The sequence below is a fragment of the Coffea arabica genome, chromosome 11e (genome assembly GCF_036785885.1).
Source record: "Coffea arabica cultivar ET-39 chromosome 11e, Coffea Arabica ET-39 HiFi, whole genome shotgun sequence".
In the NCBI taxonomy this organism is placed as follows: domain Eukaryota; kingdom Viridiplantae; phylum Streptophyta; class Magnoliopsida; order Gentianales; family Rubiaceae; genus Coffea; species Coffea arabica.
The window spans coordinates 40,872,574-40,894,369 of NC_092331.1; the positions used below are offsets into that span (position 1 = coordinate 40,872,574).

At 39.5% G+C, this 21,796-nt stretch overlaps 17 non-coding genes across 17 annotated transcripts; all 17 read left to right on the forward strand.

Annotated features, from left to right (window-relative positions):
- Positions 1 to 546: 546 nt before the first annotated feature.
- Positions 547 to 665, forward strand: LOC140028716 (5S ribosomal RNA). Its single transcript, XR_011832621.1, has one exon. It is a non-coding gene; the product is annotated as a 5S ribosomal RNA (ribosomal RNA).
- A 1,135-nt stretch (positions 666 to 1,800) lies between these two features.
- LOC140028718 (5S ribosomal RNA) lies at positions 1,801 to 1,919 on the forward strand. Its single transcript, XR_011832623.1, has one exon. It is a non-coding gene; the product is annotated as a 5S ribosomal RNA (ribosomal RNA).
- A 1,135-nt stretch (positions 1,920 to 3,054) lies between these two features.
- LOC140028719 (5S ribosomal RNA) lies at positions 3,055 to 3,173 on the forward strand. The gene has a single exon (XR_011832624.1). It is a non-coding gene; the product is annotated as a 5S ribosomal RNA (ribosomal RNA).
- Positions 3,174 to 4,308: 1,135 nt separating this feature from the next.
- Positions 4,309 to 4,427, forward strand: LOC140028720 (5S ribosomal RNA). The gene has a single exon (XR_011832625.1). It is a non-coding gene; the product is annotated as a 5S ribosomal RNA (ribosomal RNA).
- A 1,135-nt stretch (positions 4,428 to 5,562) lies between these two features.
- Positions 5,563 to 5,681, forward strand: LOC140028721 (5S ribosomal RNA). The gene has a single exon (XR_011832626.1). It is a non-coding gene; the product is annotated as a 5S ribosomal RNA (ribosomal RNA).
- Positions 5,682 to 6,816: 1,135 nt separating this feature from the next.
- Positions 6,817 to 6,935, forward strand: LOC140028722 (5S ribosomal RNA). Its single transcript, XR_011832627.1, has one exon. It is a non-coding gene; the product is annotated as a 5S ribosomal RNA (ribosomal RNA).
- A 1,135-nt stretch (positions 6,936 to 8,070) lies between these two features.
- Positions 8,071 to 8,189, forward strand: LOC140028723 (5S ribosomal RNA). The gene has a single exon (XR_011832628.1). It is a non-coding gene; the product is annotated as a 5S ribosomal RNA (ribosomal RNA).
- A 1,135-nt stretch (positions 8,190 to 9,324) lies between these two features.
- Positions 9,325 to 9,443, forward strand: LOC140028724 (5S ribosomal RNA). The gene has a single exon (XR_011832629.1). It is a non-coding gene; the product is annotated as a 5S ribosomal RNA (ribosomal RNA).
- Positions 9,444 to 10,578: 1,135 nt separating this feature from the next.
- On the forward strand, positions 10,579 to 10,697 carry LOC140028725 (5S ribosomal RNA). The gene has a single exon (XR_011832630.1). It is a non-coding gene; the product is annotated as a 5S ribosomal RNA (ribosomal RNA).
- A 1,135-nt stretch (positions 10,698 to 11,832) lies between these two features.
- On the forward strand, positions 11,833 to 11,951 carry LOC140028726 (5S ribosomal RNA). Its single transcript, XR_011832631.1, has one exon. It is a non-coding gene; the product is annotated as a 5S ribosomal RNA (ribosomal RNA).
- Positions 11,952 to 13,086: 1,135 nt separating this feature from the next.
- LOC140028727 (5S ribosomal RNA) lies at positions 13,087 to 13,205 on the forward strand. Its single transcript, XR_011832632.1, has one exon. It is a non-coding gene; the product is annotated as a 5S ribosomal RNA (ribosomal RNA).
- Positions 13,206 to 14,340: 1,135 nt separating this feature from the next.
- LOC140028729 (5S ribosomal RNA) lies at positions 14,341 to 14,459 on the forward strand. Its single transcript, XR_011832634.1, has one exon. It is a non-coding gene; the product is annotated as a 5S ribosomal RNA (ribosomal RNA).
- A 1,135-nt stretch (positions 14,460 to 15,594) lies between these two features.
- On the forward strand, positions 15,595 to 15,713 carry LOC140028730 (5S ribosomal RNA). The gene has a single exon (XR_011832635.1). It is a non-coding gene; the product is annotated as a 5S ribosomal RNA (ribosomal RNA).
- A 1,135-nt stretch (positions 15,714 to 16,848) lies between these two features.
- Positions 16,849 to 16,967, forward strand: LOC140028731 (5S ribosomal RNA). Its single transcript, XR_011832636.1, has one exon. It is a non-coding gene; the product is annotated as a 5S ribosomal RNA (ribosomal RNA).
- Positions 16,968 to 18,102: 1,135 nt separating this feature from the next.
- LOC140028732 (5S ribosomal RNA) lies at positions 18,103 to 18,221 on the forward strand. Its single transcript, XR_011832637.1, has one exon. It is a non-coding gene; the product is annotated as a 5S ribosomal RNA (ribosomal RNA).
- A 1,135-nt stretch (positions 18,222 to 19,356) lies between these two features.
- LOC140028733 (5S ribosomal RNA) lies at positions 19,357 to 19,475 on the forward strand. Its single transcript, XR_011832638.1, has one exon. It is a non-coding gene; the product is annotated as a 5S ribosomal RNA (ribosomal RNA).
- Positions 19,476 to 20,610: 1,135 nt separating this feature from the next.
- LOC140028734 (5S ribosomal RNA) lies at positions 20,611 to 20,729 on the forward strand. The gene has a single exon (XR_011832639.1). It is a non-coding gene; the product is annotated as a 5S ribosomal RNA (ribosomal RNA).
- Positions 20,730 to 21,796: the final 1,067 nt, after the last annotated feature.

A 21,796-nucleotide genomic window follows, 5' to 3' on the forward strand; every position in this document is an offset into this window, starting at 1 on the left:
GGGATAAAACACTTTTACGGTGTTTAATTTATTTTAGATTTGATTTGGAATCATTTATTTAAATTTTTATTACTTGATTATGTAATTAGTTTTGTGAGAAATTGATTTTATTAGAAATTACAGTGATAAATTAATAAATTAAAATTAAGTTTCGGGTCATTTCGGGTCGACCCGCCGCCCCGTAAACCTGAAATTTTCGGGTTCGGGTCAGCATACCTGACCCGTCACGGGTTGGCGGGTCGGGGTTCGGGTCAACAGATTTTCTGGCGGGTCTGTTGACCCGAACCCGACCCGCCAACCTGATTTGGACCCGAATTGCCACCCCTAACTGCAAGCGTGAAGGATTGATTTCGTGATAATTTAGAGTTGCGGGATGAGGGAAAAAAACAGGGTGCAAATCAATAACAAAAAAAAATATAAAGTAAATAAATAAAAGGATAAGAGGAAAATGCTTGAATTGACGCTTAAAATGAATTTCGGTCTAGAAAAGCCACACTGCTTCGCAGGACGGGGTAGTTTAAAAGAATAAAGCGAAAGGAACATGGCGGGTGCGATCATACCAGCACTAATGCACCGGATCCCATCAGAACTCCGAAGTTAAGCGTGCTTGGGCGAGAGTAGTACTAGGATGGGTGACCCCCTGGGAAGTCCTCGTGTTGCACCCCTCTCTTTTTTGTTTCGAAATCCAAATTTCCTATTCGTTCTTTATCCTGTAGTAATTTAGCTCCGTCGGAACGATTGCTTAATATTTTGCTTCTTGTCGAAGCGTGAAGGAGGATCTGAAGGCGCGAGACAAATCAGGAACGGTACGGCTCGATCAAAGCCCGGATCGTCGCTCAAATTTGTCGGCGCAAATGTATCACCGCAACTAGGGGTGGCAATTTTCGACACGACCTGAAAACACGACACGAACCTAACACGAAATTAATGGGTTTGGGTTGAGGTTTCGGGAATTCGGGTCAGAATCGGGTTGGACCCGATGAACCCGAAAAGAAAACCGGTCGATTTCGGGTCAACCCGTGGTGACCTGATATGACCCGATATGACCCGTTTACGAATTAAAAATAATTTAATAAACATAAAAATAATTTTATCTAACTAAACTAAGTTATTCTTTTTTTCAAAGGCATTAATTACTTAATCCTAAACGAATTTATTTAATTTGTGTGAAGTTGAAATTATTATACTTGGACAAATAACATATTATATTATTTTTCACTTTTGTATTGTTTTAATTTATTTTATATTTTGCTTGGGATAAAACACTTTTACGGTGTTTAATTTATTTTAGATTTGATTTGGAATCATTTATTTAAATTTTTATTACTTGATTATGTAATTAGTTTTGTGAGAAATTGATTTTATTAGAAATTACAGTGATAAATTAATAAATTAAAATTAAGTTTCGGGTCATTTCGGGTCGACCCGCCGCCCCGTAAACCTGAAATTTTCGGGTTCGGGTCAGCATACCTGACCCGTCACGGGTTGGCGGGTCGGGGTTCGGGTCAACAGATTTTCTGGCGGGTCTGTTGACCCGAACCCGACCCGCCAACCTGATTTGGACCCGAATTGCCACCCCTAACTGCAAGCGTGAAGGATTGATTTCGTGATAATTTAGAGTTGCGGGATGAGGGAAAAAAACAGGGTGCAAATCAATAACAAAAAAAAATATAAAGTAAATAAATAAAAGGATAAGAGGAAAATGCTTGAATTGACGCTTAAAATGAATTTCGGTCTAGAAAAGCCACACTGCTTCGCAGGACGGGGTAGTTTAAAAGAATAAAGCGAAAGGAACATGGCGGGTGCGATCATACCAGCACTAATGCACCGGATCCCATCAGAACTCCGAAGTTAAGCGTGCTTGGGCGAGAGTAGTACTAGGATGGGTGACCCCCTGGGAAGTCCTCGTGTTGCACCCCTCTCTTTTTTGTTTCGAAATCCAAATTTCCTATTCGTTCTTTATCCTGTAGTAATTTAGCTCCGTCGGAACGATTGCTTAATATTTTGCTTCTTGTCGAAGCGTGAAGGAGGATCTGAAGGCGCGAGACAAATCAGGAACGGTACGGCTCGATCAAAGCCCGGATCGTCGCTCAAATTTGTCGGCGCAAATGTATCACCGCAACTAGGGGTGGCAATTTTCGACACGACCTGAAAACACGACACGAACCTAACACGAAATTAATGGGTTTGGGTTGAGGTTTCGGGAATTCGGGTCAGAATCGGGTTGGACCCGATGAACCCGAAAAGAAAACCGGTCGATTTCGGGTCAACCCGTGGTGACCTGATATGACCCGATATGACCCGTTTACGAATTAAAAATAATTTAATAAACATAAAAATAATTTTATCTAACTAAACTAAGTTATTCTTTTTTTCAAAGGCATTAATTACTTAATCCTAAACGAATTTATTTAATTTGTGTGAAGTTGAAATTATTATACTTGGACAAATAACATATTATATTATTTTTCACTTTTGTATTGTTTTAATTTATTTTATATTTTGCTTGGGATAAAACACTTTTACGGTGTTTAATTTATTTTAGATTTGATTTGGAATCATTTATTTAAATTTTTATTACTTGATTATGTAATTAGTTTTGTGAGAAATTGATTTTATTAGAAATTACAGTGATAAATTAATAAATTAAAATTAAGTTTCGGGTCATTTCGGGTCGACCCGCCGCCCCGTAAACCTGAAATTTTCGGGTTCGGGTCAGCATACCTGACCCGTCACGGGTTGGCGGGTCGGGGTTCGGGTCAACAGATTTTCTGGCGGGTCTGTTGACCCGAACCCGACCCGCCAACCTGATTTGGACCCGAATTGCCACCCCTAACTGCAAGCGTGAAGGATTGATTTCGTGATAATTTAGAGTTGCGGGATGAGGGAAAAAAACAGGGTGCAAATCAATAACAAAAAAAAATATAAAGTAAATAAATAAAAGGATAAGAGGAAAATGCTTGAATTGACGCTTAAAATGAATTTCGGTCTAGAAAAGCCACACTGCTTCGCAGGACGGGGTAGTTTAAAAGAATAAAGCGAAAGGAACATGGCGGGTGCGATCATACCAGCACTAATGCACCGGATCCCATCAGAACTCCGAAGTTAAGCGTGCTTGGGCGAGAGTAGTACTAGGATGGGTGACCCCCTGGGAAGTCCTCGTGTTGCACCCCTCTCTTTTTTGTTTCGAAATCCAAATTTCCTATTCGTTCTTTATCCTGTAGTAATTTAGCTCCGTCGGAACGATTGCTTAATATTTTGCTTCTTGTCGAAGCGTGAAGGAGGATCTGAAGGCGCGAGACAAATCAGGAACGGTACGGCTCGATCAAAGCCCGGATCGTCGCTCAAATTTGTCGGCGCAAATGTATCACCGCAACTAGGGGTGGCAATTTTCGACACGACCTGAAAACACGACACGAACCTAACACGAAATTAATGGGTTTGGGTTGAGGTTTCGGGAATTCGGGTCAGAATCGGGTTGGACCCGATGAACCCGAAAAGAAAACCGGTCGATTTCGGGTCAACCCGTGGTGACCTGATATGACCCGATATGACCCGTTTACGAATTAAAAATAATTTAATAAACATAAAAATAATTTTATCTAACTAAACTAAGTTATTCTTTTTTTCAAAGGCATTAATTACTTAATCCTAAACGAATTTATTTAATTTGTGTGAAGTTGAAATTATTATACTTGGACAAATAACATATTATATTATTTTTCACTTTTGTATTGTTTTAATTTATTTTATATTTTGCTTGGGATAAAACACTTTTACGGTGTTTAATTTATTTTAGATTTGATTTGGAATCATTTATTTAAATTTTTATTACTTGATTATGTAATTAGTTTTGTGAGAAATTGATTTTATTAGAAATTACAGTGATAAATTAATAAATTAAAATTAAGTTTCGGGTCATTTCGGGTCGACCCGCCGCCCCGTAAACCTGAAATTTTCGGGTTCGGGTCAGCATACCTGACCCGTCACGGGTTGGCGGGTCGGGGTTCGGGTCAACAGATTTTCTGGCGGGTCTGTTGACCCGAACCCGACCCGCCAACCTGATTTGGACCCGAATTGCCACCCCTAACTGCAAGCGTGAAGGATTGATTTCGTGATAATTTAGAGTTGCGGGATGAGGGAAAAAAACAGGGTGCAAATCAATAACAAAAAAAAATATAAAGTAAATAAATAAAAGGATAAGAGGAAAATGCTTGAATTGACGCTTAAAATGAATTTCGGTCTAGAAAAGCCACACTGCTTCGCAGGACGGGGTAGTTTAAAAGAATAAAGCGAAAGGAACATGGCGGGTGCGATCATACCAGCACTAATGCACCGGATCCCATCAGAACTCCGAAGTTAAGCGTGCTTGGGCGAGAGTAGTACTAGGATGGGTGACCCCCTGGGAAGTCCTCGTGTTGCACCCCTCTCTTTTTTGTTTCGAAATCCAAATTTCCTATTCGTTCTTTATCCTGTAGTAATTTAGCTCCGTCGGAACGATTGCTTAATATTTTGCTTCTTGTCGAAGCGTGAAGGAGGATCTGAAGGCGCGAGACAAATCAGGAACGGTACGGCTCGATCAAAGCCCGGATCGTCGCTCAAATTTGTCGGCGCAAATGTATCACCGCAACTAGGGGTGGCAATTTTCGACACGACCTGAAAACACGACACGAACCTAACACGAAATTAATGGGTTTGGGTTGAGGTTTCGGGAATTCGGGTCAGAATCGGGTTGGACCCGATGAACCCGAAAAGAAAACCGGTCGATTTCGGGTCAACCCGTGGTGACCTGATATGACCCGATATGACCCGTTTACGAATTAAAAATAATTTAATAAACATAAAAATAATTTTATCTAACTAAACTAAGTTATTCTTTTTTTCAAAGGCATTAATTACTTAATCCTAAACGAATTTATTTAATTTGTGTGAAGTTGAAATTATTATACTTGGACAAATAATATATTATATTATTTTTCACTTTTGTATTGTTTTAATTTATTTTATATTTTGCTTGGGATAAAACACTTTTACGGTGTTTAATTTATTTTAGATTTGATTTGGAATCATTTATTTAAATTTTTATTACTTGATTATGTAATTAGTTTTGTGAGAAATTGATTTTATTAGAAATTACAGTGATAAATTAATAAATTAAAATTAAGTTTCGGGTCATTTCGGGTCGACCCGCCGCCCCGTAAACCTGAAATTTTCGGGTTCGGGTCAGCATACCTGACCCGTCACGGGTTGGCGGGTCGGGGTTCGGGTCAACAGATTTTCTGGCGGGTCTGTTGACCCGAACCCGACCCGCCAACCTGATTTGGACCCGAATTGCCACCCCTAACTGCAAGCGTGAAGGATTGATTTCGTGATAATTTAGAGTTGCGGGATGAGGGAAAAAAACAGGGTGCAAATCAATAACAAAAAAAAATATAAAGTAAATAAATAAAAGGATAAGAGGAAAATGCTTGAATTGACGCTTAAAATGAATTTCGGTCTAGAAAAGCCACACTGCTTCGCAGGACGGGGTAGTTTAAAAGAATAAAGCGAAAGGAACATGGCGGGTGCGATCATACCAGCACTAATGCACCGGATCCCATCAGAACTCCGAAGTTAAGCGTGCTTGGGCGAGAGTAGTACTAGGATGGGTGACCCCCTGGGAAGTCCTCGTGTTGCACCCCTCTCTTTTTTGTTTCGAAATCCAAATTTCCTATTCGTTCTTTATCCTGTAGTAATTTAGCTCCGTCGGAACGATTGCTTAATATTTTGCTTCTTGTCGAAGCGTGAAGGAGGATCTGAAGGCGCGAGACAAATCAGGAACGGTACGGCTCGATCAAAGCCCGGATCGTCGCTCAAATTTGTCGGCGCAAATGTATCACCGCAACTAGGGGTGGCAATTTTCGACACGACCTGAAAACACGACACGAACCTAACACGAAATTAATGGGTTTGGGTTGAGGTTTCGGGAATTCGGGTCAGAATCGGGTTGGACCCGATGAACCCGAAAAGAAAACCGGTCGATTTCGGGTCAACCCGTGGTGACCTGATATGACCCGATATGACCCGTTTACGAATTAAAAATAATTTAATAAACATAAAAATAATTTTATCTAACTAAACTAAGTTATTCTTTTTTTCAAAGGCATTAATTACTTAATCCTAAACGAATTTATTTAATTTGTGTGAAGTTGAAATTATTATACTTGGACAAATAACATATTATATTATTTTTCACTTTTGTATTGTTTTAATTTATTTTATATTTTGCTTGGGATAAAACACTTTTACGGTGTTTAATTTATTTTAGATTTGATTTGGAATCATTTATTTAAATTTTTATTACTTGATTATGTAATTAGTTTTGTGAGAAATTGATTTTATTAGAAATTACAGTGATAAATTAATAAATTAAAATTAAGTTTCGGGTCATTTCGGGTCGACCCGCCGCCCCGTAAACCTGAAATTTTCGGGTTCGGGTCAGCATACCTGACCCGTCACGGGTTGGCGGGTCGGGGTTCGGGTCAACAGATTTTCTGGCGGGTCTGTTGACCCGAACCCGACCCGCCAACCTGATTTGGACCCGAATTGCCACCCCTAACTGCAAGCGTGAAGGATTGATTTCGTGATAATTTAGAGTTGCGGGATGAGGGAAAAAAACAGGGTGCAAATCAATAACAAAAAAAAATATAAAGTAAATAAATAAAAGGATAAGAGGAAAATGCTTGAATTGACGCTTAAAATGAATTTCGGTCTAGAAAAGCCACACTGCTTCGCAGGACGGGGTAGTTTAAAAGAATAAAGCGAAAGGAACATGGCGGGTGCGATCATACCAGCACTAATGCACCGGATCCCATCAGAACTCCGAAGTTAAGCGTGCTTGGGCGAGAGTAGTACTAGGATGGGTGACCCCCTGGGAAGTCCTCGTGTTGCACCCCTCTCTTTTTTGTTTCGAAATCCAAATTTCCTATTCGTTCTTTATCCTGTAGTAATTTAGCTCCGTCGGAACGATTGCTTAATATTTTGCTTCTTGTCGAAGCGTGAAGGAGGATCTGAAGGCGCGAGACAAATCAGGAACGGTACGGCTCGATCAAAGCCCGGATCGTCGCTCAAATTTGTCGGCGCAAATGTATCACCGCAACTAGGGGTGGCAATTTTCGACACGACCTGAAAACACGACACGAACCTAACACGAAATTAATGGGTTTGGGTTGAGGTTTCGGGAATTCGGGTCAGAATCGGGTTGGACCCGATGAACCCGAAAAGAAAACCGGTCGATTTCGGGTCAACCCGTGGTGACCTGATATGACCCGATATGACCCGTTTACGAATTAAAAATAATTTAATAAACATAAAAATAATTTTATCTAACTAAACTAAGTTATTCTTTTTTTCAAAGGCATTAATTACTTAATCCTAAACGAATTTATTTAATTTGTGTGAAGTTGAAATTATTATACTTGGACAAATAACATATTATATTATTTTTCACTTTTGTATTGTTTTAATTTATTTTATATTTTGCTTGGGATAAAACACTTTTACGGTGTTTAATTTATTTTAGATTTGATTTGGAATCATTTATTTAAATTTTTATTACTTGATTATGTAATTAGTTTTGTGAGAAATTGATTTTATTAGAAATTACAGTGATAAATTAATAAATTAAAATTAAGTTTCGGGTCATTTCGGGTCGACCCGCCGCCCCGTAAACCTGAAATTTTCGGGTTCGGGTCAGCATACCTGACCCGTCACGGGTTGGCGGGTCGGGGTTCGGGTCAACAGATTTTCTGGCGGGTCTGTTGACCCGAACCCGACCCGCCAACCTGATTTGGACCCGAATTGCCACCCCTAACTGCAAGCGTGAAGGATTGATTTCGTGATAATTTAGAGTTGCGGGATGAGGGAAAAAAACAGGGTGCAAATCAATAACAAAAAAAAATATAAAGTAAATAAATAAAAGGATAAGAGGAAAATGCTTGAATTGACGCTTAAAATGAATTTCGGTCTAGAAAAGCCACACTGCTTCGCAGGACGGGGTAGTTTAAAAGAATAAAGCGAAAGGAACATGGCGGGTGCGATCATACCAGCACTAATGCACCGGATCCCATCAGAACTCCGAAGTTAAGCGTGCTTGGGCGAGAGTAGTACTAGGATGGGTGACCCCCTGGGAAGTCCTCGTGTTGCACCCCTCTCTTTTTTGTTTCGAAATCCAAATTTCCTATTCGTTCTTTATCCTGTAGTAATTTAGCTCCGTCGGAACGATTGCTTAATATTTTGCTTCTTGTCGAAGCGTGAAGGAGGATCTGAAGGCGCGAGACAAATCAGGAACGGTACGGCTCGATCAAAGCCCGGATCGTCGCTCAAATTTGTCGGCGCAAATGTATCACCGCAACTAGGGGTGGCAATTTTCGACACGACCTGAAAACACGACACGAACCTAACACGAAATTAATGGGTTTGGGTTGAGGTTTCGGGAATTCGGGTCAGAATCGGGTTGGACCCGATGAACCCGAAAAGAAAACCGGTCGATTTCGGGTCAACCCGTGGTGACCTGATATGACCCGATATGACCCGTTTACGAATTAAAAATAATTTAATAAACATAAAAATAATTTTATCTAACTAAACTAAGTTATTCTTTTTTTCAAAGGCATTAATTACTTAATCCTAAACGAATTTATTTAATTTGTGTGAAGTTGAAATTATTATACTTGGACAAATAATATATTATATTATTTTTCACTTTTGTATTGTTTTAATTTATTTTATATTTTGCTTGGGATAAAACACTTTTACGGTGTTTAATTTATTTTAGATTTGATTTGGAATCATTTATTTAAATTTTTATTACTTGATTATGTAATTAGTTTTGTGAGAAATTGATTTTATTAGAAATTACAGTGATAAATTAATAAATTAAAATTAAGTTTCGGGTCATTTCGGGTCGACCCGCCGCCCCGTAAACCTGAAATTTTCGGGTTCGGGTCAGCATACCTGACCCGTCACGGGTTGGCGGGTCGGGGTTCGGGTCAACAGATTTTCTGGCGGGTCTGTTGACCCGAACCCGACCCGCCAACCTGATTTGGACCCGAATTGCCACCCCTAACTGCAAGCGTGAAGGATTGATTTCGTGATAATTTAGAGTTGCGGGATGAGGGAAAAAAACAGGGTGCAAATCAATAACAAAAAAAAATATAAAGTAAATAAATAAAAGGATAAGAGGAAAATGCTTGAATTGACGCTTAAAATGAATTTCGGTCTAGAAAAGCCACACTGCTTCGCAGGACGGGGTAGTTTAAAAGAATAAAGCGAAAGGAACATGGCGGGTGCGATCATACCAGCACTAATGCACCGGATCCCATCAGAACTCCGAAGTTAAGCGTGCTTGGGCGAGAGTAGTACTAGGATGGGTGACCCCCTGGGAAGTCCTCGTGTTGCACCCCTCTCTTTTTTGTTTCGAAATCCAAATTTCCTATTCGTTCTTTATCCTGTAGTAATTTAGCTCCGTCGGAACGATTGCTTAATATTTTGCTTCTTGTCGAAGCGTGAAGGAGGATCTGAAGGCGCGAGACAAATCAGGAACGGTACGGCTCGATCAAAGCCCGGATCGTCGCTCAAATTTGTCGGCGCAAATGTATCACCGCAACTAGGGGTGGCAATTTTCGACACGACCTGAAAACACGACACGAACCTAACACGAAATTAATGGGTTTGGGTTGAGGTTTCGGGAATTCGGGTCAGAATCGGGTTGGACCCGATGAACCCGAAAAGAAAACCGGTCGATTTCGGGTCAACCCGTGGTGACCTGATATGACCCGATATGACCCGTTTACGAATTAAAAATAATTTAATAAACATAAAAATAATTTTATCTAACTAAACTAAGTTATTCTTTTTTTCAAAGGCATTAATTACTTAATCCTAAACGAATTTATTTAATTTGTGTGAAGTTGAAATTATTATACTTGGACAAATAACATATTATATTATTTTTCACTTTTGTATTGTTTTAATTTATTTTATATTTTGCTTGGGATAAAACACTTTTACGGTGTTTAATTTATTTTAGATTTGATTTGGAATCATTTATTTAAATTTTTATTACTTGATTATGTAATTAGTTTTGTGAGAAATTGATTTTATTAGAAATTACAGTGATAAATTAATAAATTAAAATTAAGTTTCGGGTCATTTCGGGTCGACCCGCCGCCCCGTAAACCTGAAATTTTCGGGTTCGGGTCAGCATACCTGACCCGTCACGGGTTGGCGGGTCGGGGTTCGGGTCAACAGATTTTCTGGCGGGTCTGTTGACCCGAACCCGACCCGCCAACCTGATTTGGACCCGAATTGCCACCCCTAACTGCAAGCGTGAAGGATTGATTTCGTGATAATTTAGAGTTGCGGGATGAGGGAAAAAAACAGGGTGCAAATCAATAACAAAAAAAAATATAAAGTAAATAAATAAAAGGATAAGAGGAAAATGCTTGAATTGACGCTTAAAATGAATTTCGGTCTAGAAAAGCCACACTGCTTCGCAGGACGGGGTAGTTTAAAAGAATAAAGCGAAAGGAACATGGCGGGTGCGATCATACCAGCACTAATGCACCGGATCCCATCAGAACTCCGAAGTTAAGCGTGCTTGGGCGAGAGTAGTACTAGGATGGGTGACCCCCTGGGAAGTCCTCGTGTTGCACCCCTCTCTTTTTTGTTTCGAAATCCAAATTTCCTATTCGTTCTTTATCCTGTAGTAATTTAGCTCCGTCGGAACGATTGCTTAATATTTTGCTTCTTGTCGAAGCGTGAAGGAGGATCTGAAGGCGCGAGACAAATCAGGAACGGTACGGCTCGATCAAAGCCCGGATCGTCGCTCAAATTTGTCGGCGCAAATGTATCACCGCAACTAGGGGTGGCAATTTTCGACACGACCTGAAAACACGACACGAACCTAACACGAAATTAATGGGTTTGGGTTGAGGTTTCGGGAATTCGGGTCAGAATCGGGTTGGACCCGATGAACCCGAAAAGAAAACCGGTCGATTTCGGGTCAACCCGTGGTGACCTGATATGACCCGATATGACCCGTTTACGAATTAAAAATAATTTAATAAACATAAAAATAATTTTATCTAACTAAACTAAGTTATTCTTTTTTTCAAAGGCATTAATTACTTAATCCTAAACGAATTTATTTAATTTGTGTGAAGTTGAAATTATTATACTTGGACAAATAATATATTATATTATTTTTCACTTTTGTATTGTTTTAATTTATTTTATATTTTGCTTGGGATAAAACACTTTTACGGTGTTTAATTTATTTTAGATTTGATTTGGAATCATTTATTTAAATTTTTATTACTTGATTATGTAATTAGTTTTGTGAGAAATTGATTTTATTAGAAATTACAGTGATAAATTAATAAATTAAAATTAAGTTTCGGGTCATTTCGGGTCGACCCGCCGCCCCGTAAACCTGAAATTTTCGGGTTCGGGTCAGCATACCTGACCCGTCACGGGTTGGCGGGTCGGGGTTCGGGTCAACAGATTTTCTGGCGGGTCTGTTGACCCGAACCCGACCCGCCAACCTGATTTGGACCCGAATTGCCACCCCTAACTGCAAGCGTGAAGGATTGATTTCGTGATAATTTAGAGTTGCGGGATGAGGGAAAAAAACAGGGTGCAAATCAATAACAAAAAAAAATATAAAGTAAATAAATAAAAGGATAAGAGGAAAATGCTTGAATTGACGCTTAAAATGAATTTCGGTCTAGAAAAGCCACACTGCTTCGCAGGACGGGGTAGTTTAAAAGAATAAAGCGAAAGGAACATGGCGGGTGCGATCATACCAGCACTAATGCACCGGATCCCATCAGAACTCCGAAGTTAAGCGTGCTTGGGCGAGAGTAGTACTAGGATGGGTGACCCCCTGGGAAGTCCTCGTGTTGCACCCCTCTCTTTTTTGTTTCGAAATCCAAATTTCCTATTCGTTCTTTATCCTGTAGTAATTTAGCTCCGTCGGAACGATTGCTTAATATTTTGCTTCTTGTCGAAGCGTGAAGGAGGATCTGAAGGCGCGAGACAAATCAGGAACGGTACGGCTCGATCAAAGCCCGGATCGTCGCTCAAATTTGTCGGCGCAAATGTATCACCGCAACTAGGGGTGGCAATTTTCGACACGACCTGAAAACACGACACGAACCTAACACGAAATTAATGGGTTTGGGTTGAGGTTTCGGGAATTCGGGTCAGAATCGGGTTGGACCCGATGAACCCGAAAAGAAAACCGGTCGATTTCGGGTCAACCCGTGGTGACCTGATATGACCCGATATGACCCGTTTACGAATTAAAAATAATTTAATAAACATAAAAATAATTTTATCTAACTAAACTAAGTTATTCTTTTTTTCAAAGGCATTAATTACTTAATCCTAAACGAATTTATTTAATTTGTGTGAAGTTGAAATTATTATACTTGGACAAATAACATATTATATTATTTTTCACTTTTGTATTGTTTTAATTTATTTTATATTTTGCTTGGGATAAAACACTTTTACGGTGTTTAATTTATTTTAGATTTGATTTGGAATCATTTATTTAAATTTTTATTACTTGATTATGTAATTAGTTTTGTGAGAAATTGATTTTATTAGAAATTACAGTGATAAATTAATAAATTAAAATTAAGTTTCGGGTCATTTCGGGTCGACCCGCCGCCCCGTAAACCTGAAATTTTCGGGTTCGGGTCAGCATACCTGACCCGTCACGGGTTGGCGGGTCGGGGTTCGGGTCAACAGATTTTCTGGCGGGTCTGTTGACCCGAACCCGACCCGCCAACCTGATTTGGACCCGAATTGCCACCCCTAACTGCAAGCGTGAAGGATTGATTTCGTGATAATTTAGAGTTGCGGGATGAGGGAAAAAAACAGGGTGCAAATCAATAACAAAAAAAAATATAAAGTAAATAAATAAAAGGATAAGAGGAAAATGCTTGAATTGACGCTTAAAATGAATTTCGGTCTAGAAAAGCCACACTGCTTCGCAGGACGGGGTAGTTTAAAAGAATAAAGCGAAAGGAACATGGCGGGTGCGATCATACCAGCACTAATGCACCGGATCCCATCAGAACTCCGAAGTTAAGCGTGCTTGGGCGAGAGTAGTACTAGGATGGGTGACCCCCTGGGAAGTCCTCGTGTTGCACCCCTCTCTTTTTTGTTTCGAAATCCAAATTTCCTATTCGTTCTTTATCCTGTAGTAATTTAGCTCCGTCGGAACGATTGCTTAATATTTTGCTTCTTGTCGAAGCGTGAAGGAGGATCTGAAGGCGCGAGACAAATCAGGAACGGTACGGCTCGATCAAAGCCCGGATCGTCGCTCAAATTTGTCGGCGCAAATGTATCACCGCAACTAGGGGTGGCAATTTTCGACACGACCTGAAAACACGACACGAACCTAACACGAAATTAATGGGTTTGGGTTGAGGTTTCGGGAATTCGGGTCAGAATCGGGTTGGACCCGATGAACCCGAAAAGAAAACCGGTCGATTTCGGGTCAACCCGTGGTGACCTGATATGACCCGATATGACCCGTTTACGAATTAAAAATAATTTAATAAACATAAAAATAATTTTATCTAACTAAACTAAGTTATTCTTTTTTTCAAAGGCATTAATTACTTAATCCTAAACGAATTTATTTAATTTGTGTGAAGTTGAAATTATTATACTTGGACAAATAACATATTATATTATTTTTCACTTTTGTATTGTTTTAATTTATTTTATATTTTGCTTGGGATAAAACACTTTTACGGTGTTTAATTTATTTTAGATTTGATTTGGAATCATTTATTTAAATTTTTATTACTTGATTATGTAATTAGTTTTGTGAGAAATTGATTTTATTAGAAATTACAGTGATAAATTAATAAATTAAAATTAAGTTTCGGGTCATTTCGGGTCGACCCGCCGCCCCGTAAACCTGAAATTTTCGGGTTCGGGTCAGCATACCTGACCCGTCACGGGTTGGCGGGTCGGGGTTCGGGTCAACAGATTTTCTGGCGGGTCTGTTGACCCGAACCCGACCCGCCAACCTGATTTGGACCCGAATTGCCACCCCTAACTGCAAGCGTGAAGGATTGATTTCGTGATAATTTAGAGTTGCGGGATGAGGGAAAAAAACAGGGTGCAAATCAATAACAAAAAAAAATATAAAGTAAATAAATAAAAGGATAAGAGGAAAATGCTTGAATTGACGCTTAAAATGAATTTCGGTCTAGAAAAGCCACACTGCTTCGCAGGACGGGGTAGTTTAAAAGAATAAAGCGAAAGGAACATGGCGGGTGCGATCATACCAGCACTAATGCACCGGATCCCATCAGAACTCCGAAGTTAAGCGTGCTTGGGCGAGAGTAGTACTAGGATGGGTGACCCCCTGGGAAGTCCTCGTGTTGCACCCCTCTCTTTTTTGTTTCGAAATCCAAATTTCCTATTCGTTCTTTATCCTGTAGTAATTTAGCTCCGTCGGAACGATTGCTTAATATTTTGCTTCTTGTCGAAGCGTGAAGGAGGATCTGAAGGCGCGAGACAAATCAGGAACGGTACGGCTCGATCAAAGCCCGGATCGTCGCTCAAATTTGTCGGCGCAAATGTATCACCGCAACTAGGGGTGGCAATTTTCGACACGACCTGAAAACACGACACGAACCTAACACGAAATTAATGGGTTTGGGTTGAGGTTTCGGGAATTCGGGTCAGAATCGGGTTGGACCCGATGAACCCGAAAAGAAAACCGGTCGATTTCGGGTCAACCCGTGGTGACCTGATATGACCCGATATGACCCGTTTACGAATTAAAAATAATTTAATAAACATAAAAATAATTTTATCTAACTAAACTAAGTTATTCTTTTTTTCAAAGGCATTAATTACTTAATCCTAAACGAATTTATTTAATTTGTGTGAAGTTGAAATTATTATACTTGGACAAATAATATATTATATTATTTTTCACTTTTGTATTGTTTTAATTTATTTTATATTTTGCTTGGGATAAAACACTTTTACGGTGTTTAATTTATTTTAGATTTGATTTGGAATCATTTATTTAAATTTTTATTACTTGATTATGTAATTAGTTTTGTGAGAAATTGATTTTATTAGAAATTACAGTGATAAATTAATAAATTAAAATTAAGTTTCGGGTCATTTCGGGTCGACCCGCCGCCCCGTAAACCTGAAATTTTCGGGTTCGGGTCAGCATACCTGACCCGTCACGGGTTGGCGGGTCGGGGTTCGGGTCAACAGATTTTCTGGCGGGTCTGTTGACCCGAACCCGACCCGCCAACCTGATTTGGACCCGAATTGCCACCCCTAACTGCAAGCGTGAAGGATTGATTTCGTGATAATTTAGAGTTGCGGGATGAGGGAAAAAAACAGGGTGCAAATCAATAACAAAAAAAAATATAAAGTAAATAAATAAAAGGATAAGAGGAAAATGCTTGAATTGACGCTTAAAATGAATTTCGGTCTAGAAAAGCCACACTGCTTCGCAGGACGGGGTAGTTTAAAAGAATAAAGCGAAAGGAACATGGCGGGTGCGATCATACCAGCACTAATGCACCGGATCCCATCAGAACTCCGAAGTTAAGCGTGCTTGGGCGAGAGTAGTACTAGGATGGGTGACCCCCTGGGAAGTCCTCGTGTTGCACCCCTCTCTTTTTTGTTTCGAAATCCAAATTTCCTATTCGTTCTTTATCCTGTAGTAATTTAGCTCCGTCGGAACGATTGCTTAATATTTTGCTTCTTGTCGAAGCGTGAAGGAGGATCTGAAGGCGCGAGACAAATCAGGAACGGTACGGCTCGATCAAAGCCCGGATCGTCGCTCAAATTTGTCGGCGCAAATGTATCACCGCAACTAGGGGTGGCAATTTTCGACACGACCTGAAAACACGACACGAACCTAACACGAAATTAATGGGTTTGGGTTGAGGTTTCGGGAATTCGGGTCAGAATCGGGTTGGACCCGATGAACCCGAAAAGAAAACCGGTCGATTTCGGGTCAACCCGTGGTGACCTGATATGACCCGATATGACCCGTTTACGAATTAAAAATAATTTAATAAACATAAAAATAATTTTATCTAACTAAACTAAGTTATTCTTTTTTTCAAAGGCATTAATTACTTAATCCTAAACGAATTTATTTAATTTGTGTGAAGTTGAAATTATTATACTTGGACAAATAACATATTATATTATTTTTCACTTTTGTATTGTTTTAATTTATTTTATATTTTGCTTGGGATAAAACACTTTTACGGTGTTTAATTTATTTTAGATTTGATTTGGAATCATTTATTTAAATTTTTATTACTTGATTATGTAATTAGTTTTGTGAGAAATTGATTTTATTAGAAATTACAGTGATAAATTAATAAATTAAAATTAAGTTTCGGGTCATTTCGGGTCGACCCGCCGCCCCGTAAACCTGAAATTTTCGGGTTCGGGTCAGCATACCTGACCCGTCACGGGTTGGCGGGTCGGGGTTCGGGTCAACAGATTTTCTGGCGGGTCTGTTGACCCGAACCCGACCCGCCAACCTGATTTGGACCCGAATTGCCACCCCTAACTGCAAGCGTGAAGGATTGATTTCGTGATAATTTAGAGTTGCGGGATGAGGGAAAAAAACAGGGTGCAAATCAATAACAAAAAAAAATATAAAGTAAATAAATAAAAGGATAAGAGGAAAATGCTTGAATTGACGCTTAAAATGAATTTCGGTCTAGAAAAGCCACACTGCTTCGCAGGACGGGGTAGTTTAAAAGAATAAAGCGAAAGGAACATGGCGGGTGCGATCATACCAGCACTAATGCACCGGATCCCATCAGAACTCCGAAGTTAAGCGTGCTTGGGCGAGAGTAGTACTAGGATGGGTGACCCCCTGGGAAGTCCTCGTGTTGCACCCCTCTCTTTTTTGTTTCGAAATCCAAATTTCCTATTCGTTCTTTATCCTGTAGTAATTTAGCTCCGTCGGAACGATTGCTTAATATTTTGCTTCTTGTCGAAGCGTGAAGGAGGATCTGAAGGCGCGAGACAAATCAGGAACGGTACGGCTCGATCAAAGCCCGGATCGTCGCTCAAATTTGTCGGCGCAAATGTATCACCGCAACTAGGGGTGGCAATTTTCGACACGACCTGAAAATACGACACGAACCAAACACGAAATTAATGGGTTTGGGTTGAGGTTTCGGGAATTCGGGTCAGAATCGGGTTGGACCCGATGAACCCGAAAAGAAAACCGGTCGATTTCGGGTCAACCCGTGGTGACCTGATATGACCCGATATGACCCGTTTACGAATTAAAAATAATTTAATAAACATAAAAATAATTTTATCTAACTAAACTAAGTTATTCTTTTTTTCAAAGGCATTAATTACTTAATCCTAAACGAATTTATTTAATTTGTGTGAAGTTGAAATTATTATACTTGGACAAATAATATATTATATTATTTTTCACTTTTGTATTGTTTTAATTTATTTTATATTTTGCTTGGGATAAAACACTTTTACGGTGTTTAATTTATTTTAGATTTGATTTGGAATCATTTATTTAAATTTTTATTACTTGATTATGTAATTAGTTTTGTGAGAAATTGATTTTATTAGAAATTACAGTGATAAATTAATAAATTAAAATTAAGTTTCGGGTCATTTCGGGTCGACCCGCCGCCCCGTAAACCTGAAATTTTCGGGTTCGGGTCAGCATACCTGACCCGTCACGGGTTGGCGGGTCGGGGTTCGGGTCAACAGATTTTCTGGCGGGTCTGTTGACCCGAACCCGACCCGCCAACCTGATTTGGACCCGAATTGCCACCCCTAACTGCAAGCGTGAAGGATTGATTTCGTGATAATTTAGAGTTGCGGGATGAGGGAAAAAAACAGGGTGCAAATCAATAACAAAAAAAAATATAAAGTAAATAAATAAAAGGATAAGAGGAAAATGCTTGAATTGACGCTTAAAATGAATTTCGGTCTAGAAAAGCCACACTGCTTCGCAGGACGGGGTAGTTTAAAAGAATAAAGCGAAAGGAACATGGCGGGTGCGATCATACCAGCACTAATGCACCGGATCCCATCAGAACTCCGAAGTTAAGCGTGCTTGGGCGAGAGTAGTACTAGGATGGGTGACCCCCTGGGAAGTCCTCGTGTTGCACCCCTCTCTTTTTTGTTTCGAAATCCAAATTTCCTATTCGTTCTTTATCCTGTAGTAATTTAGCTCCGTCGGAACGATTGCTTAATATTTTGCTTCTTGTCGAAGCGTGAAGGAGGATCTGAAGGCGCGAGACAAATCAGGAACGGTACGGCTCGATCAAAGCCCGGATCGTCGCTCAAATTTGTCGGCGCAAATGTATCACCGCAACTAGGGGTGGCAATTTTCGACACGACCTGAAAACACGACACGAACCTAACACGAAATTAATGGGTTTGGGTTGAGGTTTCGGGAATTCGGGTCAGAATCGGGTTGGACCCGATGAACCCGAAAAGAAAACCGGTCGATTTCGGGTCAACCCGTGGTGACCTGATATGACCCGATATGACCCGTTTACGAATTAAAAATAATTTAATAAACATAAAAATAATTTTATCTAACTAAACTAAGTTATTCTTTTTTTCAAAGGCATTAATTACTTAATCCTAAACGAATTTATTTAATTTGTGTGAAGTTGAAATTATTATACTTGGACAAATAATATATTATATTATTTTTCACTTTTGTATTGTTTTAATTTATTTTATATTTTGCTTGGGATAAAACACTTTTACGGTGTTTAATTTATTTTAGATTTGATTTGGAATCATTTATTTAAATTTTTATTACTTGATTATGTAATTAGTTTTGTGAGAAATTGATTTTATTAGAAATTACAGTGATAAATTAATAAATTAAAATTAAGTTTCGGGTCATTTCGGGTCGACCCGCCGCCCCGTAAACCTGAAATTTTCGGGTTCGGGTCAGCATACCTGACCCGTCACGGGTTGGCGGGTCGGGGTTCGGGTCAACAGATTTTCTGGCGGGTCTGTTGACCCGAACCCGACCCGCCAACCTGATTTGGACCCGAATTGCCACCCCTAACTGCAAGCGTGAAGGATTGATTTCGTGATAATTTAGAGTTGCGGGATGAGGGAAAAAAACAGGGTGCAAATCAATAACAAAAAAAAATATAAAGTAAATAAATAAAAGGATAAGAGGAAAATGCTTGAATTGACGCTTAAAATGAATTTCGGTCTAGAAAAGCCACACTGCTTCGCAGGACGGGGTAGTTTAAAAGAATAAAGCGAAAGGAACATGGCGGGTGCGATCATACCAGCACTAATGCACCGGATCCCATCAGAACTCCGAAGTTAAGCGTGCTTGGGCGAGAGTAGTACTAGGATGGGTGACCCCCTGGGAAGTCCTCGTGTTGCACCCCTCTCTTTTTTGTTTCGAAATCCAAATTTCCTATTCGTTCTTTATCCTGTAGTAATTTAGCTCCGTCGGAACGATTGCTTAATATTTTGCTTCTTGTCGAAGCGTGAAGGAGGATCTGAAGGCGCGAGACAAATCAGGAACGGTACGGCTCGATCAAAGCCCGGATCGTCGCTCAAATTTGTCGGCGCAAATGTATCACCGCAACTAGGGGTGGCAATTTTCGACACGACCTGAAAACACGATACGAACCTAACACGAAATTAATGGGTTTGGGTTGAGGTTTCGGGAATTCGGGTCAGAATCGGGTTGGACCCGATGAACCCGAAAAGAAAACCGGTCGATTTCGGGTCAACCCGTGGTGACCTGATATGACCCGATATGACCCGTTTACGAATTAAAAATAATTTAATAAACATAAAAATAATTTTATCTAACTAAACTAAGTTATTCTTTTTTTCAAAGGCATTAATTACTTAATCCTAAACGAATTTATTTAATTTGTGTGAAGTTGAAATTATTATACTTGGACAAATAACATATTATATTATTTTTCACTTTTGTATTGTTTTAATTTATTTTATATTTTGCTTGGGATAAAACACTTTTACGGTGTTTAATTTATTTTAGATTTGATTTGGAATCATTTATTTAAATTTTTATTACTTGATTATGTAATTAGTTTTGTGAGAAATTGATTTTATTAGAAATTACAGTGATAAATTAATAAATTAAAATTAAGTTTCGGGTCATTTCGGGTCGACCCGCCGCCCCGTAAACCTGAAATTTTCGGGTTCGGGTCAGCATACCTGACCCGTCACGGGTTGGCGGGTCGGGGTTCGGGTCAACAGATTTTCTGGCGGGTCTGTTGACCCGAACCCGACCCGCCAACCTGATTTGGACCCGAATTGCCACCCCTAACTGCAAGCGTGAAGGATTGATTTCGTGATAATTTAGAGTTGCGGGATGAGGGAAAAAAACAGGGTGCAAATCAATAACAAAAAAAAATATAAAGTAAATAAATAAAAGGATAAGAGGAAAATGCTTGAATTGACGCTTAAAATGAATTTCGGTCTAGAAAAGCCACACTGCTTCGCAGGACGGGGTAGTTTAAAAGAATAAAGCGAAAGGAACATGGCGGGTGCGATCATACCAGCACTAATGCACCGGATCCCATCAGAACTCCGAAGTTAAGCGTGCTTGGGCGAGAGTAGTACTAGGATGGGTGACCCCCTGGGAAGTCCTCGTGTTGCACCCCTCTCTTTTTTGTTTCGAAATCCAAATTTCCTATTCGTTCTTTATCCTGTAGTAATTTAGCTCCGTTGGAACGATTGCTTAATATTTTGCTTCTTGTCGAAGCGTGAAGGAGGATCTGAAGGCGCGAGACAAATCAGGAACGGTACGGCTCGATCAAAGCCCGGATCGTCGCTCAAATTTGTCGGCGCAAATGTATCACCGCAACTAGGGGTGGCAATTTTCGACACGACCTGAAAATACGACACGAACCAAACACGAAATTAATGGGTTTGGGTTGAGGTTTCGGGAATTCGGGTCAGAATCGGGTTGGACCCGATGAACCCGAAAAGAAAACCGGTCGATTTCGGGTCAACCCGTGGTGACCTGATATGACCCGATATGACCCGTTTACGAATTAAAAATAATTTAATAAACATAAAAATAATTTTATCTAACTAAACTAAGTTATTCTTTTTTTCAAAGGCATTAATTACTTAATCCTAAACGAATTTATTTAATTTGTGTGAAGTTGAAATTATTATACTTGGACAAATAATATATTATATTATTTTTCACTTTTGTATTGTTTTAATTTATTTTATATTTTGCTTGGGATAAAACACTTTTACGGTGTTTAATTTATTTTAGATTTGATTTGGAATCATTTATTTAAATTTTTATTACTTGATTATGTAATTAGTTTTGTGAGAAATTGATTTTATTAGAAATTACAGTGATAAATTAATAAATTAAAATTAAGTTTCGGGTCATTTCGGGTCGACCCGCCGCCCCGTAAACCTGAAATTTTCGGGTTCGGGTCAGCATACCTGACCCGTCACGGGTTGGCGGGTCGGGGTTCGGGTCAACAGATTTTCTGGCGGGTCTGTTGACCCGAACCCGACCCGCCAACCTGATTTGGACCCGAATTGCCACCCCTAACTGCAAGCGTGAAGGATTGATTTCGTGATAATTTAGAGTTGCGGGATGAGGGAAAAAAACAGGGTGCAAATCAATAACAAAAAAAAATATAAAGTAAATAAATAAAAGGATAAGAGGAAAATGCTTGAATTGACGCTTAAAATGAATTTC